The 20,900-nt window shown below is 41.4% G+C and overlaps 1 protein-coding gene across 1 annotated transcript in view; it reads left to right on the top strand.

Moving 5' to 3' along the window:
* The first annotated feature begins 6,251 nt into the window (after nucleotides 1-6,251).
* The window catches only part of LOC134568712 (beta-1,3-galactosyltransferase 2-like), a 145,594-nt gene continuing 130,945 nt past the window's right edge, over nucleotides 6,252-20,900 (top strand). Inside the window, exon 1 of the mRNA XM_063427364.1 lies at nucleotides 6,252-6,315. The gene's annotated coding sequence lies outside the window, so the exon portion shown is untranslated. The remainder of the gene's footprint in view (nucleotides 6,316-20,900) is intronic.

Here is a 20,900-nt window from a genome sequence, read left to right as displayed (position 1 = left end):
CTCTTTCCAGTTTTTGAGCTTTCATTTATTTCTTGGTCTTGTTCCCTCTTATCTATTTTCTGATAGCCACTCTCTTTGGCTACCAGGATTTACTTACTTGTTTTATCACCATCTAAAGACTACTTTCTTGTGGGCCTCCACATGAGAGAAGCAAGATGTGATGCCCGTAGCGCATTCAATGCTTTGAGCCATTGTTCATCCGTGAGCTTGGGTATTCCTTCTTTCTCCCATTGTGTCAAATATTTAAAAGAGCTAGGTGGAGCCGTGTTTAAGAGGGTCTGGTAGCAAAGAGATAAGGCCTTAGGTTTCGTTGGGGCTGAGAAGCATCTGTTGTGGATTAGTATGACCGGATTATTTCGAGGGGGTAGACTCGCCTGTTGGGAATGTGACTTTGGTATTTATAATGCTCTTCAATTGGAGGTATGAAAAAACAAATGAATTAGGTAGTTTGTATTTCTGCTGTATTTCAGGGAAGGGTAGAATCTTTGATCGAGGGCAGATGTCGCTGATCTTTTTCACGCCCATAGCAGTCCATGTTTTCAAAGATAGCCATGGGGATATCGTCTCTAATGCTTTTGTGCATGAGCACAAAAGTTGCAATCTTCGAGTCGGTTAGATCTGATGTTATCCCATATTTTCAGGGTAAGGGCAGAAGTAGGGTACAGTACATTCGTGTTTGGGCGGTATGTCTTTGGTGACCATAAAATGTTCGTTAGGGTATTTGGGTGTAATATGGCTTGCTCCATGTCTGCCCATTGAAATGTATTCTTGGGAGCATGAAGTCGGATGGCTGACTCAAGGATAGCCGCCCTGTAGTATGTCAGCAATGTCGGGAGACCCAAGCCCCCTGCCGCCGGACTCAAATGGAGGAGTGATACCGGCAACCGTGGTCTCATGCCTCCCCACACAAATTTGTTTAGTGTGGATTGGACGGTTTTGAATAATTGTAGTGGAACTTGTAAGTGTAACATCCTGAAGACATACAGAATCTTTGGCAGCACTACCATCTTGATTGTGTTCAGTGCCCAACCAGGACACGTGTACATCTTTCCATTTCTGGAAGATGGAATTGCATATGTTCGGTAGCGAGGCATAGTTGAGGGCTATAATTTTTTGTTTATGGAGAGCCAGCTTAACTCCCAGATACGTGATGTAGGTTTGCCTCCAGTCGAACTGATATGAGGTGCGTAATGTTTTAGCCCTTTGCGTCGGTATGTTGATCGAAAGTGCTTGCGTTTTAGTCTTATTAAGTCTGTAGTATGACACCCGACCATAAGATTCCAAGATGGCTAGAAGTCTCGGTAGCGATGTCTCTGGCTTGCTAAGAGATAACAAGATGTCATCCGCAAACATTGCTAGGCGATATTCATTTGAATGAATTTGAATTCCCGTGATCAATTGATCATGTCTAATTTTATGGGCTAGTGGCTCTAAGGAGAGTATAAATAGGAGTGGAGACAGCGGGCAACCTTGCCGCGTGCCATTGGTGAGATTAAAGGGTTGCGAGACAAAACCTGAGTTAGAGACTTGTGCAGATGGATTACCATATAATGCAGAAATGCTCTGTATTAGTTCCGGTGGAAAGCAGTATTTGGATAGGACTGTCGACATGTAGGCCCAATTAAGCCTATCAAAGGCCTTTTCAGCATCTAAGGCCAGAAAAAGGCCTTCTGAACTGTGTCTCTCTACATGGGATAATATGTTTAGTTTTTACCTAGTGTTGTCGCAGCCTTGCCTGCCTTTAACAAATCCGAACTGGTCGTTATGCACAATACGGCGTATTATCTTTGCCAACCTATTCGCTATAAGTTTGGCATATAACTTGGTATCGCAATTCAGTAGGGATATGGGCCTGAAAATTAGGGCAATGTGTGGGAGGTTTACCCGGCTTCAGTAGTGTAGAAATATGGGCTTTTAACATGTCATTGGGCATATTGCCTGTACTAAAGCAGTGATTAAATAGGTCCGTCATATAAGGAGCCAGTATGTGTCGAAACGTGTAGTAATAGAGATTGGTGAATCCGTCGGGTCCAGGCGATTTATGCTTTGGTAATTGTTATATGGTTTGTAGTACTTCTTGAATCGTGAAAGGTTCGATCAGTTGTTGTCCTTCTTCTGATGTTAATGATGGTAACTGAGCATCTTGTAGAAAGTCATCAATGTCAGTTTGTTGGGGTGTGTGGAGATCCCTGTCATCAGCTAGGTTGTATAGTTTGCCATAATATTTGCCGAATTCTTCCACTATATCTTGTGGGTTGGTAATCTTGTGACCTGCTTCTGAGTGGAGGAAAGCTATCTTGGACATTGGCGTCTGTGCCTTGAGTTGGGACACAAATACTTTGACAGCTCTGTTACCGTCTTTAAAAAAAAATGTTTCATTTTGGTAAGAAGATACGTAGTCTTAGCTAGGTCCATATCTTTCAAGTGGGCCTGGAGTTGGAGGATTTTTGTGGTGGTGTCATAGGAGGGAGACCTCTTGTTGGTGTGAGTGAGTGTGGCTAATTCAGTCAGAATTTTGGTATATGTGACAAGGCGTTGTTTTTTATTATAACTAGCGTGTTTGATGAGTTGGCCTCTAAGGACTGCCTTGTGCGCTTGCCATAGGGTTTCTACTCCCACCTCCCCTGTGTTATTGAGAGAGAAATACGTTTCTAATTCTGCTATGAGTTGTGTGATCAAAGTATGGTCTGTCAAGAGAGTATCATTGAGTCTCCAATTTCGTTTGCCAGTTACAGGGTGCTGCATCTAGGTCGTCAGTGAGATGGGGGCATGATCAGACCACGTAATGTCTCCTATGTATACCTTCGTTATTTGTAGTGCCTGTGATTTGGGAATTAAGAATAGTTTTGTTTTTTTCGAGAGTATGTTGTGTGGCTAAGAGTGATGCGTATAATCCTTGTCCAGGGGATTGAATGCTCTCCATATATCCAAGAACTCATGATCTAAAAGCGTATCTCCTATAACTTTTGCAGAGCGTGCCCTTTGTGTAGATGTAATTTTTTTTACCTTGTCGGTAGAGGTAGTATCTAAATTTGGGTCAAGGAGAAAGTTTGTGTCCCCACCTATTATGATATCGCCAAACTTGTGTGCAACTGATAAGGTGAGAACTTTATCTAAAAAGGCCCGCTGGTCTGTGTGTGGGCCATATACATTAACCAGGGTGAATTGGACATTATTAATTACACATTGTAAAATGAGATACCTCCCCTCTCTATCGCCTATTTGTTTTATCAATTGGAAAGATAAATTCTTGCTTATCAAGATAGTCACCCCTCTCTTCTTTGATTTTTAAGTACTGTGAAAACCCAATGGAAAGCGTTTAGAGGAGAACTTGGGCTGGTTATTCTTTTGGAAATGGGTTTCTTGATAAAATGCTATATGTGCGTTGTTTTTTGCTTCCGTGAGTGCCATTCTACGCTTGTGGGTGAGTTTAAACCTTTGGTGTTCAAGGAAAAGATGTTAATAGACATTAAATTTACACACAAGATTCATAATATGACGCTTACAGAACTGGAAATTGTCTAAGGCTATAAAGTAGAGGTAATGGCTACCAAAGTGGTGGCAGATCGCCATACATTCCTCTAGTCGCTTATGTATTTTGTGGGAAGTAGTTCGTGTGAACAGTATTTCAAGGGAGCTAGCACAGACAGTCGACTTTAGACTAGTGATAAAGTGAGTGTAGACACCCTCATTACGTTCCTTTGAGCTTACTAGGGAGAAATTATAGAAAAGGGGGAAACAAAAAACAACTATATACAAGAAAAGTGAGGGAATTTAAAGTGTAAATAGAGTGTACTTCTATTTCAGGTCAAACACAGTTTGCGCTTTCATACATATGTGACTCGTGTCTTGATGGTGGGGCCCAGGAATAGGAGCCCCCCCCATCAAGCCAGCACGTCTGTACAATTCAAGCTTATCAACTTTGTCATCAACAAAAACATTTGAGTATTAGTTTGAAAATCGGCAAATCTTGGGTTGCAAATATACCCTGACTATGGCAGGGTTAAAGGAAACCTAGAAGCGTTAAGCATATTGCAGTCACTTAGCTGTGTCGATAGTTTGCCAGTTCTGGGTCAGTTTCATCGGGGATTTGGTGAAGTAACGACGAGAGGAGGACTCGTTGGTGCTCGCTTCCACGGGCAAACCCCATTCTGACAAAAGCTTGTCTCCGTCCTCTGGTAAGAGCAGATGGTGTTCTGTGCCGTTCCGTCGTATTATGAGCCTCATGGGGAAACCCCACTTACAGGGGGATGTCCGCCGCACGTAGTGCCTTAGTGATTGGGATGAAGGATCTCCGCGTTGCTAGTGTCGCTGCCGAAAGGTCGGTGAATAGTTGAAGTTTGCTGTAAATCCCTGGAAGCGACTGCACTTTCTTTGCTGCCTGCATGATAGCTTATTTTGTCGTGTAGTAATGCAGCCTCGTAAATGGCATCCCGCGGGACGGTTGTTGGGAGATGTTTAGGCCTAGGGAGTCTATGGATCCTGTCTAGCAGGAGCTCAGATGTCGGGACCTCCGGGAGCAGTTCTTGAAAAAGTGCTTTCACATATTTCCCTAGTTCTGCGGGGTTGATGTCTTCAGGTATGCCACGAATCTGGATGTTGTTCAGTCTCTGTCTTTGTGGTCAGCCAGTTTTGTAAGCACAGAGGTTAGTTTAGCATCCAGTGTTTCACAGGCGGAGACCACATTGTTGTGTGCAGCAATTCTCTCTTCTGTCTTCGATTCCAGACAATCTGTGCGGTCGCCGAGGGCTTTTTAACATCCGTTCTAATCTCTTTAGCCAATTTATCAAAATCTGATTGTAGAGAGGCTTGTAGTTCAGTAAGCATTTTCTTAATTGAAGAGTCAGTAGCAGGTGCTGCTGTAAGCGATATGGAGGTTTCGTCGCTTCTCCCAGAACTTGATGCCGGTGATGTGGGCCTACCTGCGCCATCTTGCGCGCGGCTTGTCGGCGGTGATAAGGCCGTAACTTGCAATTCTGCCTGTTTCAGCTTTGATTTTTTTTAGCCGGGCGTTGTGACATCTTCCTCGCAGTGACACCCAGTAGTTTAGATTAGGGAGAAATCGAATATTTGCTCGTCTGATTGCTGTGATAAGCAGGCTCTCTCCGGGAGCTGATCGCTTACACGTCCGTCTCCTCAAGCGGTCAGGCCCTTTTGGGGGTTTTTTTTGTGCGCTGAACACCTGTTTTTTCCTCACTGTTTACTGTCATATTTGTGAGACAAGGTGAAATAAAAATACTGAGGTTTTACTGCAGTAAATCATAAGGATTATAACATTTCCTGTGCAAATGGAATTTGTGTGTGTGGGGAAAAAAAACCAACAGAAAATATAACCACTAAATGGACCAGTATTTGTGATCAAGTGACGAAAACAACTCAAAATATGCCATTTGAATATTCTGGGTTGCGTCCTTTTATCATGGGGGTAATTCACTTTCTTGGGCTGCCATCCTGTCTCAAAGGGGACATAGGCCCAGAAAATTTCCATGTATGAAGAAATGGGCATGCACTATATTTGTCCCTGTAACTTTCAAAAACGCAATAAAAACTGTATATGGGGATACTGTTGTACTGGTGAGGCGTCTTTGTACACACATGAGTCTTTTGGAGCAGTAAAATGTATAATGCCAATCATATCATCAGTTAAAGTGCAGGTTTGGGGGGAAAAATGCAAAAACTTTGGCCAGGGTTTGTGTCTAAGTGGCTACTAAAAATACTGGACATACATAGTTACATAGGCTGAAAAGAGACATGGGTCAATCATATTCAGCTTTCCTCACATTTCTTTATTTGCTGTTAATCCACAAGAAGGCCAAAAAAAAAAGAAGTTTGAACCATAATGACACCCTGATAGGAGGAGGTTGCAGCAGCACAGAGACAGACTAGATGCTTAAGAAGATGAGTAAATTATTTTATTTTGTTTCAATTAGCAGCTGGGTGAGTCTAAATATAACTAAGGAAGTTAATACTCTGGAGTTAGGAATACAAATAAGTCCTATTTAACACTATAGTGTCCTTATAAAGGTAAGTTCTAATTAAAAAGGCTTTCAATACGGGAAAAATATAAATACACCTTGTATACATATATTTTACTGCTTCATGCTGTTGGTATAGCTTTTTGCATTTACTTCAACTTTTATTCATTAGAAGAACTACACATCAGCTAAACTCCTTCAATAACAATGAAGGGTGTGGAGAGCAAAAAAGAAAAAAAAAAGTCACACTGCACCTTATCCTGCTGAGCTGTCATTTAGATGCAAGTTTGAAAGGCTATAAGACATGTATTTCTTGGCACAGAACATTTGATAATTGCAGGTATGGTACAATCTTTTTGGAAGAGATTCTTAGTATATTGCTTACTATAAAATTACATATTTAACAATATTATATTTAAAATAAGTCGGTGAAGGGATTATTACTATATAAAGCACTATCACCAGCTACAATTATTTATTATTATTATTATTATTATTATTATTTCATTTATTTTGTTTACTTTTACTAAAGTGTACATTGTGATAATCTAATCCAGTGTAACAGATTGCTTAAAACCTGAATGTGTTAAATAGTCTTAATAACAATAACAACGTGCTGCTTAACTCCTTAAGGACAGAGCTTCAGAAGCTGGTGAAAAAAAGAGGAAAGAAACACTGTAGAAATAGTTAAAACAACTTTTTTTTTAATCACAAAAATTCAGTAGTGAATATGTAAAGAAAAAGATTACTCTCAGAAAACCTATTTGTACATAGAGGGATTGAGGAGAGAGAATACGTAAAATTAAAGTATTAAATTGGTAGACATTGATGAGAATGTCACTGCAGACAGACTTAAGAAAAGTATAAATGTCTAGCTATAAGCATGAACCTTACACTTAAGGACAAAGGTCATTTCTGCTGTTTGTATTCAAACGCAATTTGCATCTTTGTCATTTATTGCACCAACACATATTATACATCGTTTTTTAGAGGGAAAACAGGGCTTTAATTTGATGTCACATATACATAGATACATTCTCATTAATTATATAAAAAAAAAAAGCCAAAAACATTTAGAAAAAAAAAAAAAAAATTTGGGGGGGGGGGGGGGGGTGCAGTTTTGGCAATAATAGCATGTGCATAATATATCCAGCTTAGAAAAAGTTATTAAAAATAAATTTATTTATGTGTCTTGATTTAAAGAGTACATCATATGTCTAGGATTTCAGGTTATTTTGAAAGCTACAGGTCACAAAATACATGGACTAAAACATTTCAATTTGCAAGAATTTTAGAATTTGGTATGTTTGTCTTGTAGGTTTAGTAGCCATCACAGAAAATAAAATTGCCACACAAAAGTATATATTTATATAAAGTAGACATCACTGGCTATTTACCTAAGGTTAGTTTGACACTTTTTACGTAGCCATTTCATTGCCAATCTCTGCTAAATATTTGAGTAAAATTGTGTTTCTTTATTTTGGCATATACACGTATAACAAGGTTTTTGTAATGTGTATTTCGTAAAGCTGGTGTGTGCCATTCCTGCACAGAACCCCATATTGTGTTCAGCTACATCTGCTGAGTATAATGATACCCCCATTGTATGCCTTTGGCACTTTTCTGTAAAGCTACAGTGTCATATAAGAGACAAGGCTATTTCAGTTTCTATAGTTAGAATTTCTGTAGATGGATTTGATGGGCCTATGTCTCATTTTAGGGTATTATAGCAGTGTGACTGTTCAAATAACCCCACAAAGGGCTTTCATTTGATAAAGCAGACACCCCAGGGTATCTTATATGGTGTATATTGTGCCTTAATTTGTCACCATTTTTTCACCAATTTATATCCATGTTTGTGGTGTGAGGGAGGCGGGGGGGGGGGGGGGGGGAAATAGCATTTTTACAATGGAAAATTGTTTCATACTTACCGTAATTTTCTTTCACCACCTCTTATAGTATATGGGAGGGAATGTAATGCTGCCATGAATAATGATCAGGAAAAGAAAATTACTGTAAGTATAAAACAATTTTCCATTTACCTGATCATTATTCATGGCGGCATTTACTCATGGGAAATACCCAAGCAGTATTTCCCATGAGAGGGAGGGACAGAGTTCAACAGCTAATAGCTATAAAACAATTATTGAGCTGCATAAATCTTAGACTTTAAAAAGCCAAACAAGAATCAATAGGATATTGTCATAAAATCTGCTCAGACAAGTTCATTTTCCCTAGAGGCTGCAATGTCAGCAACCTTCTAGCATTCAAATGTATGCAATATCCTGAATAAACAGAGTCAGATAGGAATTAAGGCCATGATAGAATAAGGTAGAGAAGAATAATGTCATTCGGATATAAAATGTTAAAACCAAATTGAAATAACTTTCAGAGATCATACTGGAACAAGTAGATAATGTTGGAGAACAGTTGCACCATACTGTTAAACATGGGGAGAATTACACTGAGAATCCTAATATTTTCTGGATGTATTTATTAAATATGATTCACACCGCTTCCTCGTGCCTTGTGAACTACTTACCTGAGTAGGAGATATGCAATAGGCACATGATACATTGTGGCAACAGACATAATAAGCAGGATAGTAGAAGGTATTCAGTTATCCTTATGAGAACAAACAACTGCATACTTACTCTTGCCTTATCTTCAGATAGTGATGGAGTACTTATGGTAGAGCCTATGCTGATAATAAGCAGTTTGTTTTATCTGCAAGATATCAACACCAGTCCAAGCATATAATCCACAAGTATTAAATCAATGCAATGTTAGGAGTGACCATAACTTATACAGATCTAGGAACAGAGACCATGTAAAACATATCAGTCAAATGTTTGTCATCAACAAGCTGCATTACATTATGCAGGATGAATCAACCATTTAACCCCTTAATGACTGAGCCAAATGTACACGTTGTGAACAGAACAAAACATAAACAAAACCTGGCATTTGCGCTATATGTCTGTCCAACCGTAATTCACCCCTTTCATATTAAATGCACCCACCCTTATTATATATCATTTTATTCAGGGGAAACAGGGCTTTCATTTAATATCAAATATTTAGCTATGAAACATAATTTAACTGTCAATGTCATAATACGGTTTGCTTTTACTGCAATAAAATACACATAGCCGACCCGAATATAAGCCGAGGCCCCTAATTTTACCCAAAAAAACTGGGAAAACGCATTGACTCGAGTATAAGACTAGGGTGGGAAATGCAGCAGCTGCTGGTAAATTTCTAAATAAAATTAGATCCTTAAATTATATTAATTGAATATTTATTTACAGTGTGTGTATATAATGAGTGCAGTGTGTGTGTGTGCAGTGTGTGTGTGTGTGTGTGTATGAGTGCAGTGTGTGTGTGTGTATGAGTGCAGTGTGTGTGTGTATGAGTGCAGTGTGTGTGTGTATGAGTGCAGTGTGTGTGTATGAATGCAGTGTGTGTGAGAATGCAGTGTGTGTGAGAATGCAGTGTGTGTGAGAATGCAGTGTGTGTGAGAATGCAGTGTGTGTGAGAATGCAGTGTGTGTGAGAATGCAGTGTGTGTGAGAATGCAGTGTGTGTATGAATGCAGTGTGTGTATGAGTGCAGTGTGTGCATGAGTGCAGTGTGTGTGTGTGTGCATGAGTGCAGTGTGTGTGTGCGCATGAGTGCAGAGTGTGATGCATGAATGCAGTGTGTGTGCATGAATGCAGTGTGTGTGCATGAATGCAGTGTGTGTGCATGAATGCAGTGTGTGTGTGCATGAATGCAGTGTGTGTGTGTGCATGAATGCAGTGTGTGTGTGTGCATGAATGCAGTGTGTGTGTGCATGAATGCAGTGTGTGTGTGTGTAATGCAGAGTGTGATGCATTGCCTTGGTGGGGGTGGGCATTTTTATTTTTTAATTATTATTTTAATTTTTTTTTGTTTCATTACATTTTTTTATTATTTTTATTTTTTATTATTATTAATATATATATAAATTTTTTCGTCCCCCCTCCCTGCTTGCTAGCTGGCCAGGGAGGGGGGCTCTCCTTCCCTGGTGGTCCAGTGGATGGGCACTGTGTAGGAGGGGGCTGTAGAGAGATGTTACTTACCTCTCCTGCAGCTCCTGTCAGCTCTCTTCTCCTCCGCCGGTCCGTTCAGCACCTCGGTCAGCTCCCAGTGTAAATTTCGCGAGAGCCGCGGCTCTCGCGAGATTTACACTGTGAGCTGACAGAAGAGCTGAACGGACCGGCGGAGGAGGAGAGAGCTGACAGGAGCTGCAGGAAAGGTAAGTAACATCTCTCTGCAGCCCCCACAGCCCCTGTCTGTATTATGGCAATGCAAATTGCCATAATACAGACGATTGACTCGAGTATAAGCCGAGTTGGGGTTTTTCAGCACAAAAAATGTGCTGAAAAAAAACTCAGCTTATACTCGAGTATATACGGTATTTGTATTCAGCAAAGTCTCACGTGTAAAACAGTACTCCCTATGTACAGGTTTTATGGTGTTTTGGGAAGTTACAGGGTCAAATATCGCATGTTACATTTGAAATTCACCAGATTGGTTATGTTGCATTTGAGACTGTATAGTAGCCCAGGAATTAAATTTACACCCATAATGGCATACCATTTGCAATAGTAGACAACCCAAGGTATTGCAAATGGGGTATATGTCCAGTCTTTTTAGTAGCCATTTGGTCAAACACTGGCCAAAGTTAGCATTAGTATTTGTTTGTGTGTGAAAATTGCAAAAAAATGCCAATTTTGGCCAGTGTTTGTGACTAAGTGGCTACTAAAAAAGACTGGACATACCCCATTTGCAATACCTTGGGTTGTCTACTATTGCAAATGGCATGCCATCATAGGGGTAATTTTCATTCTTGGGCTACCATAGGGTCTCAAAGGCAACGTAAACAATCTGGCGAATTTGTGTTTCAAAACAGTAAAAAGTATCACAGCAATAATATCGTCCGTGTAAGTGCTGTTTGTGCGTGAAAAAAACCAAAAAAGTCATGTTTACTGGAGATATCATCGTTGTAACACATTTTACTGTTTTGAAACAGTAATATTTGTGTTCAGCGAAGTCTCCTGAGTAAAACAGTACCTCCCCCATGTGCAGGTTTTATGGTGTCTTGGAAAGTTATAGGGTTAAATATAATGCTAGCAAATGAAATTCTCTATACTTTCAGCATGGGTTGTCAGGCAGGTCCCGCTAATTGTAATTAATTAAGATACCTAATTATGTAACAATATTACATAAATATATATGTAGAATTAATGTGTAATATATATATATATACACACACACACACACACAATTATATCCAAAGTCTGGCACTCTACCTTAAAATTGTTGTCCATCAAAAAATGCCTTGGTGCTGCAGGGCGTAGATCTACAGAGAAATGATGAAACAGAGCACTCCTGAGGACTTGTTGATTAAAGTTTTTATCAGTGTTTGAGGAAAATCGACGTTTCGACCCGCAGGTCTTTATCAAGATGAATTAAAGCATTAGACAGTGACATTTATAGCAAAGGTAATTAAGAGGTAACCACTTACCATAACGTGACAGTGCAGCCCCAAAGCCATGTGTGAACGCTGTGGGTTGATTAGGTTGTAGCGTGTAGAGTTCGTAGCTAGGTGATGACGTCAGATATGCGCGACCCGCAGAGGTCGTGAAAGGGCATCAGGTTGCCATAGGAACCCGAAGTGAGTGAGCGTGCGTGAAGTGAGTAAAACATAAGTAAAACCAATTGGAAGACTATCCAAGAAAATACTAAAGTAGTGATCGAACTATGTATCATTATAGGCATCAATGACTATACACACCTACAGTCCAAGCAATGGAAATCACAGACCTGCCTAAGAAAAGGTGTGCGGTGTAAAGTGGTGGAGCGATATGTAAGGGATGTGGACCGTGAAAACCTAGAAAAGAGAGAGAATGGGACCTAAAAGGAGAGAGGAGACAGTGAAGGGAGGATATGGTGCATAGAATGAAAAGTGATCACAAGAGAATCAATATATAACTAAGTGACAACACAGAGTGACAAAACACACTAGAAAAAGGGAGAAGTGATGTGAAACATAAATTAGAAAAGAGTATGGACTATAAGTAAGTGGATATATACAAATATAAAAAGGTATCTACATATATACAGAGCTATAACGATCAATGGACCATAGCATGGATACACCAATAAAGCATATTGTTGAAAGCCAGAAAGAGCCTAAACAGATGAATGGAAGGAGCATATAAATAAATCTTGGCATGAGCATTGTAAGAGTTAAGAGTAGAATGATCCTCAGAAACAAGAGCAGGAGCTGGACCTGACGGAATGGACAATGGGGCTAGCAACATAATGAATAGAAATAGTAAATACAAATAAGACCGATGTTAGAAATATAGATAAATATAAACATAGAAATATAAACAAATATAAATAAAGAGGTAAATAATAAAAATGATAATGCTAATAAACATAAAAACTGAAAATAACAAATAAAAACAATAAAAATAACAATAATAGAATAAAAATAAAAATAGAGATGACAATAGTAAAAATAAACCTAAATAATAAGAATAAACATAAGAATAAAGAAGTGAGAAAAAATAGACAAAAAAAAAGTATAAAATAATAATAAAAATGAAAAAAATGAAAAAGATGAACAATAGAAAACAGAAGAGCAAAAAATATAATGAATAAACATAAAATAAAATAAAAATACAAATAAATATAAAAGTATAAAAATAAAAATAAAAATGGAAATAAAAATACAAATACAAATGGCAATAAAAGTAAAAATAAAATAAAAATAAAGATGGATATCATAATAATGTAGAAAAAATGTCTAATGACGGTCTAGAAACATTCGTTGAGGCCCTTTGGGTGTACTGTGTCCAGTGTCTTGATCCAATATACTTCACGTTGAAGAAGACTTTTGGATCGGTCGCCCCCTCTGGAGAGCGGAGGAATGTGGTCGATGGCTATGAATTTGAGGGTCGGAAGCCGATGATTCGCCTCTAAAAAATGTTTGGCCACCGGTTTCTCAGTCTTGTCGTCTCTGAAGGCGGTCATAATCCCTGACCGGTGACCTCGCATTCTGTCTCGTAATGTAAGGTCTGTTTTCCCCACGTAATAGAGTCCACAGGGACACGATATTAGATAAACCACATGATCGGTGAGGCAAGTAATGTGGTGTTTGATGAAGTATCGTCTTCCTGAATGTGGATGAGCAAAAGAAGGACCTGTAAGCATATGGCCACATGTGACACAATTGGTGCATTTAAAGCAGCCTAATTTCGTATGGACTTTTTTCGTCTCATATTGGTTGGTGTAGTCACTTTTGACCAAAATATCCCTTAAATTGTGGTTGCGTCTGAAAGCAATGCGAGGAGGATGGGAAAAAGTGGGATGTAGTGTGGGGTCTGCAGCCAAGAGGTCCCATCTTTTACGGATGACCTTTGCAATGTGGTCACTTGCTGTATGGTACAGAAATGGTAGTGTGATGATCGTAGGGTCATTAGAAGTCGTAGTAGTTTGAGACCGAGGCTTATTATAGATCTCTGTAGCTCTGTGTAATGATCGCTTAAGCATGTGCTGCGAATAGCCTCTCTTTAGAAAGGCATGTTGCATTGAACCAATCTGATCTTCAGTGTTTTTTGGGTCTGAGTTGTTTCTCAGTACCCTAAGGAACTGTGAGATCGGGAGAGATCTCTTGAGAGCACCAGGGTGGAAACTGGTAGCATGCAACACAGTATTGCGGTCAGATGTTTTTTTGTATAGAGTGTAGCCGAGGGAATTATGAGTACGATATTTTTATCGCCAGGCAGCCCTCCCCCGGCAAAAAAACAATGAAACATGTTTAAAATAAAATAAGTGTGTGGGTATATATGTGTACAGACTATTTGTAGTCGGGGACATAAGCCGTATAATAAGATAAGTACATGAGAATATAACAGTCGGTTGTGATGTGCCGGAACCGACGTATGGGGTAGGCCTGTAATAAAAGAGGGCCCACCCATGTATAGTGATAAAGGGGTGAGGTGGGAGGGATGAACCCAGCGATACCAGTACTGATTAGGAGGGGGCCTGAGTTTATATAGCCGGGTAACCCCTCCCACAATTACAGGCTACGCCTATCTATTTGTAGTCGGGGACATAAGCCGTATAATAAGATAAGTACATGAGAATATAACAGTCGGTTGTGATGTGCCGGAACCGACGTATGGGGTAGGCCTGTAATAAAAGAGGGCAAAAAGGTTGGTGTAACCAAATAACGTATTGAACATGAGTTACATTGCTTGACCTTTAAATGCCAATCTTAGATCTTGTTCTGGTTGTGGAATGTAAGTAGCGTATGCAGTAGACTTCCACCGCCCTAGTCTCTTAAATATGAGTCGGGATGTTGTGGCTTGAAGCCGCAGAAGCGGCTCCAATTCTACATGGGTGTCCTGAAAATCCTGTGGGGACAAGACTGTCTGATGAACAAAGTTCTGATGTAGTGTATGAATTGTTGTGATTAAGGGGTTACCATGTAATGAAAGTAGTGGAGTATTAGGACTGAGACCTGCCAGGGTAGCAAGATATGTGTCAAATAATGTGACAGGGCACTATTGATTACCGGTGTGATAATAGTAGACTTAGGTAGGTGGACCTAGCTGATAGTTAAGGTGGCAAAAAGGAGATAAATGCCATAAAGGAGTCTAGTGAATTTGGTATATAGGGTGAATGCTCGATTGTATGTACGGGATGTGTTAGTAGAGAGGGCTGCACCAGCTAGGTATCTGCCGTGTGACCGCAGTCTCTCTAGTCCAGGATGAGATCTTGGAAAGAGGGGGTACTGATCGGTCTGGTGTTGGCTGTAGGATGGATCCCGAAGAAGATCATGTTATCCTACGTATTAGTTTCAAAATAGTGAGTGAGGAAGTTCTGCCCTTGTTTATGATGTCATATGCGGCTTTGTTATCGGAGAAGCATTTTATTGCTTTCCCCTGCCATAGGTGCCCCCATGCTCTGGAGGCTGCAACTATTGTATAGATTGTGAATAGGGCAGATGTAGTGTTGAATGCAGGCAAACCAAGGGTCTCTATTGTCCAGGAATCTCTAAACCAGTCCTTGCCAGAGATGGGTGCAAACCCTGTGTGAGCTGCGGCATCAGTCCATATGACAGGGGAGGAATCGGTTAGGGGGTGTAAGGAACATGGCTTTCCCATTCTAATGAGATAGGAACCGCAGCCACCAGTGTAGATCTGCCAAGGCGTGGGCATCTAGTGATGAGGAACTGCTGTCGATATTGAGCAGAGGGAGAAGCACAACAATCCAGAGATGAATGTCCGGCCTTGTGGAATAATTTTCATGGCGAAGTTTAACGTGCCCAGTAAGGATTGTAGGTCTGACCTGGTACACATGTTCCTGGCCAGAAAATATTCCACCAACTCCGATTTGCCGCACCTTCTCCCCTGGTAACTAGCCTGTAAAGTGACATTGTCTAGGCGAATACCTAGGAAGTCAGGATATGGTAGTCGGGCCTAACGTGTTTCCTTGGGACAGTGGTATCCCTAGTGCTGCAAGTAGGGCCAGGGTTTCCTGGAGACTGACTGGACAGGACTGAGGTAGTTCTATGGAAAGCAAGTCAACCCAATAATGTAGAACTGAGGGACAAAGTGATGATTAGAAGTAGCCAACCTGGTGTGTCGGCACGTATATCAAACAGTTTCGGACAGCTTTTGGCACAAAAAGTTAACCGAGTCGCAAAATAATATATGTTCTCCCACCCTGTACCATGCATATGTCACAGGGCTAGGTGAAAGCGTTAGAAATATATATTTCCCTAACCAAGCTCCTACCCCTGCCCTTGGAATGGCCTGAATGGCATCATTCACTGTGGTATATATACAGATGTGATAATTAACGCTGGGGGTAGCTAAAGAACGAGGAGCGAACAACTCGTATATAAGCATTTTTTTATTGTTGAACTTTCCAGTGGCTATACCTATTGGGTTGGGATGCCAGCTGGGAAACGGAGGATTGGAGAAAGGGCCCCCAGATAAACCCGTTGGTAACTCTTCCATGAGTAACAAAGCTGAGGTGACAGGGTCAAGGAGGGCTGACAGTAGGTTGGGACATACATGAATCCCTGTGTGGAGTGTGCCAAGGCTAGTGGGGAAACCGTCGGAGAAGCCTTGGATCAGGAAGACAACTAGGAGATGGGAAAGGTATGCCAGGTTGTCGATGTTAACTTTGGTCAGTGATGTTTTGGGTACAGATGATTTGGACACGTAGTTTAGGTGTGTGCCCTGAAACAAATTGAGCAGATGTGTAGTAGTCTGCACGAGCTACATCCACAACTTCCAGATTTAAAATTGTTGTAGATTTGAGCATTCCCAAGGTATATTATGGGTCTGCCCAACCTGTCTTACAATCCTCTATGTTGTGCCGTGGAGGAACAAAAGGGAGCACCACTAATGGTAGGAAGGCTTGGATCGACTGGGCACAAGTTGGTGGAGTGTGAGAAGGAGGCGCACAAGACACAAGACGGAGGCTGTTGGCTGGTGAAATGACAGCAGAAAAAGTTCTGTGTCCAGCTTACTCCAGTTGGTATGGTGATAAACTGAGTAAGGGATGCCGCTGTCTAGCCAAAAAGATTAGTGATAATCATAAAAGGATAAGGCACCATACTTGTGCCCTAGGTCCACCAACTTGTGCATATACAAATCCAACTGTTCCCTACGGTGCGGGGAAGTGCTACACACTACTTAATGATAACAGCCGAAGGCAAGAACAAACTCGGGTATGGTAAACGTTCAGTTGAGTCTAGGGTCTCTGGCTTTTAGCGCAACCGAAAGAACACCGTAGCAATAGGCCTTGTTCTCTAATACGTCCTGAGAAGCGATAAGCAATGATACTAGATTTATGTACTTGCCTTCAAAAATATCGTTACGTATGGTCGGGGTTACAAAGTGTGCAGGCGTGATGATTTAAGTGGGTATGCTTGGCATTGGGTTTATGGGGTTGTCGTTACCGTGGTGAAGGGAAGCCGAAGTGGAGGTTGGTATGGGTGAGGTGACTGTCGATGTCTGGGGGATACCAACTTGTCCAGCCTAATGCTGATCGTGTTGATAGAGGCCAGGAGAGGGTAGTGGATGCATGGAATAGCCTTCCAGCTGAAGTGGTAGAGGTTAACACAGTAAAGGAGTTTAAGCATGCATGGGATAGGCATAAGGCTATCTTAATTATAAGATAAGGCCGGGGACTAATGAAAGTATTTAGAAAACTGGGCAGACTAGACGGGTTCTTATCTGCTGTCACATTCTATGTTACTATGTTTCTATATTAGGTCCTCGATCTCTATCGAACGAATCTATAATTCTTGGAATGCCGGACCACTCCTGGCTGGGGGGTGCATGTGTGGGTAATGAAAATTTTGATATAGTTTGGCCTAGCAGGCTGTAGCTGGAAACGGGACCCCCATGCGACGTAATTCGGCTGAGCGCTTGGGGATAGTCCATGACCGGGGAGAGTACGGACTGGCTGGTTCCAAGTTCTTGGTAGGGGTGCTTGGGCCGGCTGGGGTGGTAGGCCTAGGTGGGGTTTCGGGTATAGCCAGTACTTCTTTTCGGTTGGGAATTTGAGACGTACTAGATGAAAGCCGAGTAAAGATATGGCTTTAATAATGAGAAAAGGTGCCTGTGTCAACTGGTACTAGCTAGGACAGAGGCGAAAAATTATCTGTCCTGCAAGGAAGGTGAAGCCCTGCTAGTGCTAAGTGGCGAGAGAGGCTCTATGAGGAGGGCCGAGTGGACAGGGGCCACTTGCATGACGTGGCAGGATTGTTGGCCTCTCGGTGACTGTAACAAGACAATGTAATTGGGTGTGACTGGTGAGGCCCTAACTGGTAACCGACAGCGGTTGTAGTGAGGCTCTAGCTATGCGTTGGACCGAGGGGCGTATACCTCCGATGAGGATGGATGTTGGCCTCACAGGAGTAGTTTAACTTATGATAGGCTAGGGGCAATTCGCTATACATTACCAGTTGACAGCCCTACTTATTTGGGATATAGCGAGTAAGTGTCAAATGATGACGTACCTAATAGTGAAACGTAAGGGTTCTCTACGGAGAATAGAGGATACTCGAGAATCTGAAATATTAGAATAGCTGGTTACGCCTGGGTTTGCTTGGTTGGGGTTACCAATATAATTTTTTTGTGAGTAATCTCACCTGATGGATTGACAACAGTGGTGCTGTCAGGAGTAGTACTATAATGCTAGTACGGGGGGGGTTATCTGAGGCTAAAGCTAGAGTCATCCTCTATACCCCCTTAGTCTTATATAGCACAGGGGATGAGGTGATCTCTTGACATAGCTGTAATGGACTAGGAGTGGGAGTCCGATGAGTCCCCAAAGTTCTGAGGAAGAGTTGAAAAGGTGTCAGGGTGCCCGGAATGAAATGAGAGAGAGTACAGGAGGCAGTGGTTACTCATATGTTCAGAACATATAAAGGACAGAATAGGCCATACGCTATGGGATAAGCAGGAGTCTGCTAGAGTAGTTTAGTGGATTGTTTTAGAAATTTGCGAAACCTGAGAGGGGAGGGGTGATGGAGTAAGTGATTTATGTAGGGGTGTGAGAGAGAATAACGCCTAAAAAGGTTTTATATATTTATTTTATTATAATATATTTTATTCCTGATTGAAGAGAACCAGACTACTTCTTAAATGGGTATAGGAACTGAGGCAGTCAAGTGCGACTGCTAGCAGAAGTAATGTTAGGGAAAATACCTAGTATAGGGTATAGATAATATTAGCCAGTTTAGCAATGTGGAAAAAGAGTAATAGCCATGTATGAATTGTAATATTACCGTTAGCATATTGGTAGTGTATAATTACACCTTAATGTGAATATATGGGGGTACAGATGGTGACCAAACATTAATGAACATATAAGGTACTATAAACAGTTTAAATAATTAAGGTGTGGAAAGAAGAGGTGGAGAGGAAAAAAAAACAAAAAAACATTTTCATGTCATAATATTTTTCGCCACCAGGGGTCGTTGTGAGCAGCCGCATGTGTGGTAAGTATGATTAGGATGAACTTGATCGTTTGACTAATCACCCGCTTGCCGACCAGCGTTGGAGGGTAAGTGCCAGAGTGGTGAATGGGCATGCGTGGAGTGAGGTCTCTTACAAAGCATGGAACGACAAGGTAAATATGTATGAAAGTTGGGTGACTGAGTCTGAGTGCATGAACGGGCTCCAGGCGTCTGGCTGAGTGTGGTGTGAATGGGTGACTCACGGTTCTGGGACCCTGGAAACGGACCACTGGAGCAGGCAAGTATAATCTGGCGCTGGTACGCCGCGATGGTGGCTGAGCGGGATAGGAGTTGGAGCCATAGTCAGTCTGGCCACATGAAGTAGGAGGACCTGCCAGCGGGTAAGGATGCCGACCGGAGGGCACCAAAAACGGACAGTAGGAGGCAGGTAGAACTTGGTCGGAAGCCAGACCACGTGGGAGCGATGTCCAGGTAAGTTGAACCGGAAGTGAAAGGTTCTGCATGAACCCAGCGATACCAGTACTGATTAGGAGGGGGCCTGAGTTTATATAGCCGGGTAACCCCTCCCACAATTACAGGCTACGTATATATATATATATATATATATATATATATATATATATATATATATATATATATATATATACACACACAATAAATACACAAGATCCAGCGCACTCTCCTATCTACTAAACAGCAACTTCAATGTCGACAGACTTTATTAGTCTGTAAAAGTTTTTTTTAAAAACACCTAATCTAGGCAAAAAAATGGGGATTTAGTTACATTATATGATCATACATTGCATAAGCCTGCCACAACGTCAATGTACCCCATCTTTGGCAGGTCCTACTCTCACAGTCTAATGTCTGCTCTTATGAGATTAACCACTTACTTGGGAAAAAATTCCATCTGAGGCTCTCTGCAGTACAAGGCTAAATAGGGACCTGAGATGAGGCACCTGTAACAGGGAGGGGTGCAGAACCAAGGAGTTGGCTAGACTCCCAAATATATATAGGAAACATGGGGGGATGGTTGCACTCACCTAAACATGCTTAAATGGGGTGCTGCTGGGGGCCATATTATACAATAAATACACAAGATCCAGCGCACTCTCCTATCTACTAAACAGCAACTTCAATGTCGACAGACTTTATTAGTCTGTAAAAGTTTTTTTTAAAAACACCTAATCTAGGCAAAAAAAAATGGGGATTTAGTTACATTATATGATCATACATTGCATAAGCCTGCCTCAATAACCCAATAGTTATAGAGGCTTGTGGTGGGAGGGATGAACCCAGCTATTCCAGTGCTGAATTAGCGGGGGCCCTGAGCTTATAGCCGGGTAACCCCTCCCACAATTACAGGCTACGCCTTTCTATTTGTAGTCGGGGACATAAGCCATAAGTATAATGATTATACCAGAATATGAAAAGTCGGTTGTGGTGTGCCGGAACCGACATATGGGGCAAAAAGGTTGGAGTAAACAAATCACTTTATTATACACAGGTTACATAGCAAGACCTTTGCATGCTGATCTTAGTTCAATTTCTGGTTGTGGAATGTAAGTGGCGTAGACCGCAGATTTCCACCAGCCTAATCTTTTAATTATGTGAGAGGGTACGTTATGACTAGAGGCTGTCGAAGTGGCTCCAATTCTGAAGGAGTGACCAGAAAACCCTGTGGGGTTGAGGCCGAGTCGGATGAACAGAGTTCTGATATACTGAATGAACTTGGCCGTTGTTAAGGGTAAACCTTGTACTGCGAGTAGTGGGGCGTTTTGATTGAGACCTGTGAGAGTAGCCAAAAAGGTGTCAAATACTGCAACGGGGCACCACTGATTGCCGGTGGGATAGTAGCAGATCTTGGTAGGTGGGCCTATTTGA

The sequence above is a fragment of the Pelobates fuscus genome, chromosome 7, assembly GCF_036172605.1.
Source record: "Pelobates fuscus isolate aPelFus1 chromosome 7, aPelFus1.pri, whole genome shotgun sequence".
Classification (NCBI taxonomy): Eukaryota; Metazoa; Chordata; class Amphibia; order Anura; family Pelobatidae; genus Pelobates; species Pelobates fuscus.
The sequence above is the reverse complement of the archived record's forward strand: the minus strand, read 5'-3'. Positions and strand labels throughout refer to the sequence as shown.